Source organism: Nematolebias whitei, chromosome 11, assembly GCF_014905685.2.
Source record: "Nematolebias whitei isolate Nwh7 chromosome 11, NemWhi1, whole genome shotgun sequence".
Classification (NCBI taxonomy): Eukaryota; Metazoa; Chordata; class Actinopteri; order Cyprinodontiformes; family Rivulidae; genus Nematolebias; species Nematolebias whitei.
In genome coordinates, this window is record NC_056508.1 from 35,905,685 (window position 1) to 35,915,125 (window position 9,441).

The following is a 9,441-nucleotide window of genomic DNA, read 5'->3' on the forward strand; positions in this document are numbered from 1 at the left end:
TAAGAAGTTTCTCTAAATTGGTGTAAATGGTGGCAATAGATACTCTTCTTGCAAAGTGGCAAATGTAGGGGTCCCACGAGGCTGATGTTTTAGTCCCGTGCTTTTTATGATGATTGATCACCCCTCAGATAATACTGTATTGTTAAATTTGTTCAGGATACCACAATCTTAACACTTATCATGGTTTAGTCATAAAAACATTGAAACGCTAACAAAATGTAAATAAATTCACTTCAAGGATGAAATCATTGAGTGATATTGCAATAAATATGTGTTTCTTTTCCAGCCTCCAATGGGGTTCAGCCCCAAAAACCGCAATGGGCGAGACTTGAGTTGCCATAGCAACTATGGCTCCCTACCTCGGGAAGTTCGAGAACACACTCCACCCAGAGCTGAGGGAAGTCCAATCCATCGTTATTCCAGCATTGAGATCACCAATGTGTGACGCCCGTGAAACTGCAACTACAGCAAAGATGTCTAACAGCCAAGTGAACCTGAACATAAAAGCTGTGTTTCTGAGCCGTTACAGGGCAAATCATTGCACTTTATAAAAAGGACAAGTTTATTTTAATAGGTTTCCAATTGATGTAAGCAGTGCATTAGTGGCATTTTGATGTTCTGATCAGTAATTTTCTTTCTCTTATGTCAGACTCTACAAAGATGAACGATTTATTTTTTATTTTTTATTATTATTAAAAACGTCTTTAAAAAAATATGTAACTTTTGTTCTAATTGTTGTGGACAAACAAATGGGTCCTGAAAAAATCTTCTATTTTGAAATCAAACTCTTTATACAGGGTACATATGCAGGGCAAAAAATACAAGCAAGAAAAAAAAAACATTCAGTGCTTTTGTGCCATTGAGTTTGTCTTTGTGATACCTTGTTAGTGTAGTTAACAAAAATAAAAACTCTTGAACATAACTTGACATGTTGATGTTCATGTTTGATAGATTATTTCTCATTTTACACTTCAGTGTGCAAACAAATGTAGCAACTCCTTTAGTATTTCATACTGTGGAGTAAACAAAACATGTTTGAACAATGCAAGCAAAAGATCACAGCCAAACGAAAACTGTATGCAAGCTTATAAAAATGAAATATTGTGTTTTTGATACAATAAAGATACAATTTCAACCATATTTGCAAGAAACAAACATATTTAATATAATCTGGTAAAAGCTGTTAGCGTTTACACTGATTTTCAAAAGAACATGAAAAAGCAGCAATATGGTAAAAGGAAAATAGAATTAGAATCAGTGATGCTCAAAGATTCAGAATGAGGAACCAAAATGGCTCATGGATGATGTGACAGTGGTGACACAATTATAGTGCAGCACAGAATTATCAGCTTAATAAACAGGTAAAGAATCAGGGATGACTTGTTATGAGTTTATGGAATCCAAACCGGAAGAAGAAATAAAAATAATCAGCAAATCTGTTAGTGATGCAAACATTTAAGTCTTGTTGTTCATGGCAACAAAGTAAAAAATATTTTTAACTTATTCTTCTTCTTTCGGCTTTTCCCTCTTCAAGGGGTCTCCACAGTGAGTCGTCCTCCTCCATCTCACTCTGTCCTCTGCATCCTCTGTCCTCACTTCAACTACCTCCATGTCCTCTCTAACTGCATCCATAGATCTCCTCTTTGTCTTTTTCCTGGCAGCTGCATTTCTTACATCCTTCTACCAATATACCCACTGTCCCTCCTCTGGACATGTCCAAACCATCTCAGTCTGGCCTTCCTAACTTTATCTCCCAGTTGTTCAACCTGTGCTGTACCTCTGATGATCCCAGTCCTAATCTCATCCATCTTGTCATTCATAAGGAGAACCTCAACTTCTTCATTTCTCCCGCTTCCAGTTCTTTCTCCTGTCTTTTTGTCAACTGTCTCCAGACCATTCAATATATAGCTGCTCTCACCACTGTCTTGTAAATTATTGCTTTGACCTTTGAGGCCATCCTTTTGTCGCAAATCACTGCTGAAACTTTTCTCCATCCAACCCCATCCTGCCTGGACTCCCTTTTTCAAAAATAAATTGCTCTCAAAATTAAACTTAACAACCATTTAAAAACAAGAAAACTGATTCTGACATGGTTGAGTCAGGTCTTTTGGTTTATCTTTGTTGAAACATTTAGTCTTTTATCCAAAGGACTTCTTCAGTCTGAGGAGCTGCAACAAACTCAGTCTTGTAAGCAGCACCTTCTCATAGTGGATCAACCAGTTTGCTGGGGACAGCTAAAACTAGTTGTTCACATGCAAAAGGAGGACCATCAACCAAACGACCTATTGTTAATGCCCTGATGATGCCCTTGTTATTCACAGAGGTCTAAGTGATCCTCACAATAACAAAATTGTAAGCGGGGGACAGTTGTGGAATCCTGTTTTAGCTTCTTATCTGCTTTCAGGAAGGCCCAGTTAAGATATCCACATTCCTCCAGGGCCTGTCTTGAGTTGGATTTCTCTTTCTCCCTGGTTCTTGAGCGTAGGGACGCTGTCCACTCTGTGGTACCGAGTCTTGATGACTCCTAGTGGGTGATTGGAATCAAACCACAAGTACTGTACTGGTCTGTGTGGGTGGGTTTGCAATATACATCAGATGTTTACTGCAAACCCACCCACACACTTGCTTTCCACTTACTTACTTGTGATGTGAGGGAAAAGTAGAAATCCCACACAAGACAGGCTCTGGAGAAATGTGGATATCCTGGGCCTTCCTGAAAGCAGAGAAGCAACTCCAGTCAGGACTCCAGTCAGCCAGCAGGTGAAAAGGAGGAGCCCCGACCCAGACCAGTGGTCATTCTGTATATTGCAGAAGATTCAGAGAAACTGAGATGTTTAATTTCTAAACATGACATCTCAGTAGTTTTCAAACCCAAAATACATTACGGCAAAGACTGCTTCGTCTCAAAGGTCTGGTCTCCTGGTACAAACAGGGTAATATTGTGTAAGCTGTTCAGTGGAGGGCTGTGATCAGTCTTACATCGGGGAAACTAAACCGCCACTGGCCAAAAGGATGGCCCAGCACAGAAGAGCAACATCATCAGGCCAGGACTCTGTGGTTTATATTCATTCATCTCCAGTCCAGCGGTCACTCGTTCAGGAATGAATATATGATAAATGTTCAAGAGACGAGTAAAGGCAGCCATCTTTGTGAAGAGAACTCATCCATTGTTAAACAGGGCCTTCATGTCTCACGTCACCTTCTTACAATGCTGTTATTGCTAGTATCACTCAGCCCCCTGTGAATAGCAAGTGGCCATCTGGGCACTAACGATCGTTCGTTTGGCTGATGATCCTACCTTTGCATGTGCACAACTGGTTTTAGCTGTCAGCAGCAAACTGGTTGATCCACTATGAGAAGGTGCTATTTATAAGACTAAGTTTGTTGCAGCTCCTCAGACTGAAGAAGTTTGGATAAAAGATGAAACATTTCAACAAAGAAGAATGTGTCCAGAGGATCTGATTCAACCTTGTTTGATTCATCTGGATCCTTGAGCGTGCATCAGGACAAGAAAACTGATTGCTTTCACTTGGGAAACGATGAAACATTTGGCAGAAAGTTTGTGCTAAAACGAGAAGAACAACACACTATTTTTTTTAATTTACTTTAGAATACGAATGTGGTTCGTTGCCTTCATTATAATGCAAATAAGGACTCAGAATAAACCAAATTTATCATGTCTACTATCGTTTTTAGCTTTTATCTTGGTTGGAAAAGTGAACAGATAAACATATTAGCAGTTTAGCGTGGTGTGATTTATTCCTCTTAGTCACAGTGACCTGGACTTTATGCCATAAAGATGACAGCAACGGCTGTGGGTGTTCAGCCTCACGTACAACCTGTCTCCACCTATGACTGGGTGAGGATTCTTTGGGATATTAGTAATATAACAAAGGAAGGAGGCAGTTCTTACTGGAACAATTTCAATGGAGAAATCAGCAGCTACACAATATCGGAAGTTGAAGACATTTTAAGAAAAACAGAAATTGTACCGTAACAGTCATTATTTTATTTGGTTTCCTCTGGGTTTGATATAGCATGACACAATTGTATGTGTTCTTAAGGCAACCTGCCTCACATAAAGTTCCTTCAGGGTGTAAATCATGTTTAGATCGCAGTGTATTGTCTTTGTGACTGCCAGCAAATTTGATTACAGACTGGCAGTGATGTAGGATCAATCCAGACATCGAGATGCAATCAGCGCTTGCTCACATCAGTTCCCTGTTTACTGTCCCCTGCTCTCTGTGTGTGTATGTGGTGAGACAAGGGAACCAGACAAAAAGTTTAGGAGGAAGAAAGCTTCCCCAGAGCCCAAAACATAAAAGCCGCTCTACTGAAAAGGAACAATGAAAAAGTGGGCTTGGACTGTATTTCTTTTGGTCATTGTAATAAAAACCTTCAGACAGGCAGATAAAGACGATTACACGTGCAGCACATATTAAGAAACCATTTGAAACGAATACAAATTACATACTTTCTGTACAAGCACATAAACACATGATGAAAATACATAATGAAAGATCGTCTAGTATGTCGCATGACTGGACCTGTCCTAAAGGTGACTGTAGTGTGTACATTTACAAAGAGGAAGTAAAAGCGACTGACAGAGTATGATAAAATAATTGTTTACAGTTTGGAGAAGTTGTCTGCACCACTGACGCTCATTAATTCAATTTGTTGGTTGTTACTTGTTTTATGTAACAGACTGAGTCATAAACTTCCTGGGACATTTGATAGTGGAGCTCAGGCAGGGCTGGAAAAGATTTATGATTTAAAGATTTGAAGATTTAAACTATCCAACATGGTGAGAATGGACAGCAGCAGAGTGGAAGATGCTGTCTGATGGTTCAACAAACTGTCATCACCCCTTGACAAATCAGGGTATCAGCAATTTGTATCAGCCAAAACTTTGACTTTCAGTGATGAAAATACATCAGCATTCATTTCAGTCAAATTACTGACTAAAGCTGCTAAATAAAAAAATATATATTTAATGTAGTATTGGGGCTTTTGTGCTTATCCTGTTCCCTAAAATAGGGTCCATCCACTCTGAGATATGAGTTTTGCCTTCATAAAACACAGTGAAATGTGAAAATAAAGTAATTCCACAAGTCATATTAGCCTAAAACATTCACTGTCTATTTTTACAGGAATACTGAATTCTACATAATGGAAAACTACATCTCTAGACACATAAACAGAAAATGTTCATCCCCAAAACAATCTGTAAAATCCATTTAACTCGTCACCGTCATTCTGTTTAATAGTTTAAATCTGTTTAATTAATTATGTTTAATAACCTGCAAGTAACTCTGAGTGCATTCACACTTCTGTTTATCAGTTTAAAGTTGTTTTGTTTTTTCCCACACATTTTGTGCAGTAAAAACAACTGCATACTTTGTATTTTGTCTAAAAGCATGTGGTTAGGCTGCCTTCAGGCTCAGGACGGCATTGAAAAAAGAGATCTGTGATCCCAAACGGGACTGGAATGGATAAATGCAGGTGATTAAAATAACCGCTGTGCTGTTTAAACCTTCAAACTGTTTTTCAAAAAATGTTCAACTCTATGGAATAGTGTTCTGTCCTTTAACATAGTTAATATAACTTTCACATTTTTTATAATTATTTCACATTGTATACAAAAATCCCAGTACCTCTTCATTTTCTTCAAAAACATCATTTTCTCAACTCCAGTTCAACATAGTTTCTCTAGTTTTGTCTTCTTATTTTATGTTTATGATTTTGGCTACTGTTTAGCTAATTTAAGCAGTTTTGGTATTTTAGCTATTAGCAACAAGTTCTCAACAAATAACTTTTTTTAGGTACGATTTTTTTTCCAAATATATAGGGTTTAGTCATGATGACTTCGCTAATTTTAGCTTTTAGCTAATGTTTAGAACATTTATGATTTTAGTTATTGTATTTCTACTTGTTATAACTTTACCAATTCGGTTAACAAATAATTAAAAAATGTCAGCACAGAAATTTAGATTTTTCTATTTATAAACTCCTTTCTGCAGCCAAAACAAATGTTTAATAAAAACAAACAAAACATTTTACCCTGATTTTTAACTATAATTTAACCACGTTTTGACTTGGAAAGCAAAATTTATTTATGTTTGAATGCATCCTGTTATAAGCACAATTAATCTATTTGACAGTCAAAGCCAGCTTAAACGACAAGTGAATTAAATAATTTGAACAAGTGTGGATTGCAGGCGGTCTTTTAACCTAATAAAATGTGCCTTTCTGGTGAAGCAGCTGTTTATACGTCCTAGGCCTTTACAAACAATCAAGTCTCTTAATTTTTCTTCAGTTTTGGAATCATTAATCATGACCTATTAAGCGTCAAAGTTGTTGCTCAATAATCTGGGTAAAAAAAAAATCCAACAAAGTTAGGTCATCTGGATGGTGTCTTTTTTTTTTTTTTTTAGATGTTTCGTCTTTCATCCAAAGGACTTCATCAGTCCAAGGAGCCACAACTAACTCAGTCCCACAAGCAGCACATCACAGTGGGCCAACCAGTTTGCTGGTGATTAGATGATTTCTGGGGTCTGCCTTCTCCCCCGTCCACTTTTCTGAGGAAGCCATAGCCAAAGTGGTTCAAAACATAAAAGTTCATGCTAAATAATCCAGGTAGAAAATCCAACAAAGTTCAGTTAGGTCATCTGGATGGTTTCTTTTTTGTGGTTGAGACATTTTGTCCTTCATACAAAGGATGATCTGGATTTTTTACCTGAATCAATGAGCATGAACTTTGATGTTTTGAAGCACTTTGGCTATGGCTGCCTCAGAGGAGTCGACAGGGGAGAGAGTGGGCTCTAGAAACCATGCTAAAGGGTTCTTCCTCATGAGGGAGTTTTTCCTTTCCACTGTCACCTTCGTGCTTGCTCAAGATGAGAGTTCTGCGATGAAGTTAAATTCAAAGCAGTCTGCTCCTCAGATAAATATTGTTAACTCATTTTTTTTTAATATATATGAATATTTCTGTTCGGTGCCCTGAGACGACTTCTGTTGTGACTTGGCGCTATATAAATAAACCGAATTGAAATTGAATTGAATCTTATCACCCGCAAACTGGTTAGCCCATTATGTGAAGGTGCTGCTTGTGGGATTGAGTTTGTTGTGGCTCCTCGGACTGATGAAGTCCTTTGGATGAAGGGTGAAACGTCTCAACAACAAAATAAAGAAACCGTCCGGGTGACCTGGCTGAAACTTGTTGGACCTTTAATATGTCCCGTGTAATCTGCGCAGTGTAATTAGTTTCTACCTATGCTGCTCTTTTTCCTCATGCACGGAGACATTTGTCCTGCAGCTTGAAAGCAGGGGTGAAATGTGTGGAATGTCTGCCCTCTGCCTGTCAACCAGCCGGCACTGAAAGGGTTAATGAAACTGGAAGTAGAGCGCGCGCTCGAAGCCCCCTCCTTCCTGGTTTTTTCTCCCTCTGACCCGCCCCATCTTTCTTAAAGGAAAGTTCCTGCTTCTCAACGATTCCTTCCACCAAATAAAACCCCATCAAGCGCTGTTTCCGTGGGAAGAGCTCGCTCGTAAAGGCCGCGTCGGCTTTTTGCTTCGACAAATTAAGAACCGGAAGTTGGCGAAAGATGCGGAGGTGAGTAGAATCACGAAGCGGTCGCTCGCGCGCTCAATTGTTATGGAGATTAAAAAAAAGACCGAGGTGTGTTTTCCTTTAGTTGGCAAACAGTGAAAAGTTGGTTTTTTTACGGTATTAACCCTCTGGGCTCAGTTTAGTCAGTCCGCTTAGTGTTTAACTGCTGCTTCACCGAAACCTTTCCAGACAACAGAAACATCAAGCTAGCTTCACATGTTGAGGAGCGGTGTCTGGTAGCTGCACTCTCTGACACATTATTACTAAAAGACTTGTTTTTGTTTATCTGTGGGGTGAAACCTCCCAGGCTGGACTCTATCATGTGTGACGTCCTTGTGTTACATTCCTTTACATCTCTGGCTCTCGCACACAGTTTTAGTCAGGCCAGGTGAGCTTTTATGATGAGGTGAAACATCTGATCAGCTGTTTAAAATTAACTTAATTTGAACCATTTGCATTCTTTGCAGATGGAGCTGTGCTTTATTTAGGGCTGGGTTTGGCTGCCTACCTCTTTATTTTCAGCCAGCCTGGGCCTGTTTGCAGACTAGTCAAACTTTGTTTAACTAAAAATGAAACCCTGGCAGGACTGGCCATTATGATGATCTTTCTCACACACTGGGATCTTTCACTTTTGTCTCAGTTTATTCACGTTCATCTGAGTACTTGTGCCACTTTTTAAATGTTCCTTTAAAGGTTGCCATTTTGTATTTTCTCTGTGCTATTTCATGCTCGTGTCTGTCTTTAAGGGTTGTCTCAAGCTTAGTATGAATATGTGGCTACAGCATTCACATCAAAGATTTATCAATTCAATTCAGTTTATTTATATAGTGTCAAGTCACAACAGAAGTCAGAAACATTCATATTCGTAAAACGTAAGTTAATAACATTATTTATATGAGGACTGCTTTGTGTTTAACTTCATCATTGGATAAGGGATTGGAAAGATCTTTCCAATGGCACCAAAAGTAGCTGCGCCTTTTATAATAATATTAATTTTAAAAAAAAGAGTATATTAAAGTTGGCCTGAAGTTCCCACGACAGTTAATTAATGTAAAGTGAAATAGCAGGCAGGCACTTGGAATGATTTTTACTGAAGGCTTTTTTTAGTTATGAAACTTGGATAATCAATTAAAGATAAAAATGATACCACATTTGTTATGATGGGTTGAGTACAAGCAGATCTACATTAATTATGACACTTAAGGCAAATCAATGGGACTCTGTTTAAAAACTGTGATAGAAAATGTAGACAAGCTGAAGTTTCAATAAGAAAACACCAATAAAATAGAAAAAAACACAAGGAAAATGTTTATTACACTGAATATTCAATATATTAAAAATATTTAGTTAAAATGCGGTGTACATTTTATGCAGATTATTCAACAGTAAAGTCAGATGAAACACTACAGGTCCTTCTCAAAAAAATAGCATATTGTGATAAAGGTCATTATTTTCCATAATGTAATGATAAAAATGAAACTTTCATATATTTCATATTCATTGCACACCAACTGAAATATTTCAGATATTTAATTGTTTTAATAGTGATGATTATGGCATACAGCTCATGAAAACCCAAAATGCCTGTCCCAAAAAATTAGCATATTTCATCCCACCAATGAAAGACAAGTGTTTTTAATACAAAAAACGCCAACCTTCAAATAATCATGTTCAGTTATGCACTCAATACTTGGTCGGGAATCCTTTTGCATGAATGACTGCTTCAATGCGTCGTGGCATGGAGGCAATCAGCCTGTGGCACTGCTGAGGTGTTATGGAGGCCCAGGATGCTTCGATAGCGGCCTTAAGCTCATCCAGAGTGTTGGGTCTTG

General features: G+C 38.2%; 1 protein-coding gene across 1 annotated transcript in view; it reads left to right on the forward strand.

Annotated features, from left to right (window-relative positions):
- Nucleotides 1-7,520: 7,520 nt before the first annotated feature.
- tmem51a (transmembrane protein 51a) overlaps nucleotides 7,521-9,441 on the forward strand; it is a 4,843-nt gene continuing 2,922 nt past the window's right edge. Inside the window, exon 1 of the mRNA XM_037684272.1 lies at nucleotides 7,521-7,612. The gene's annotated coding sequence lies outside the window, so the exon portion shown is untranslated. The remainder of the gene's footprint in view (nucleotides 7,613-9,441) is intronic.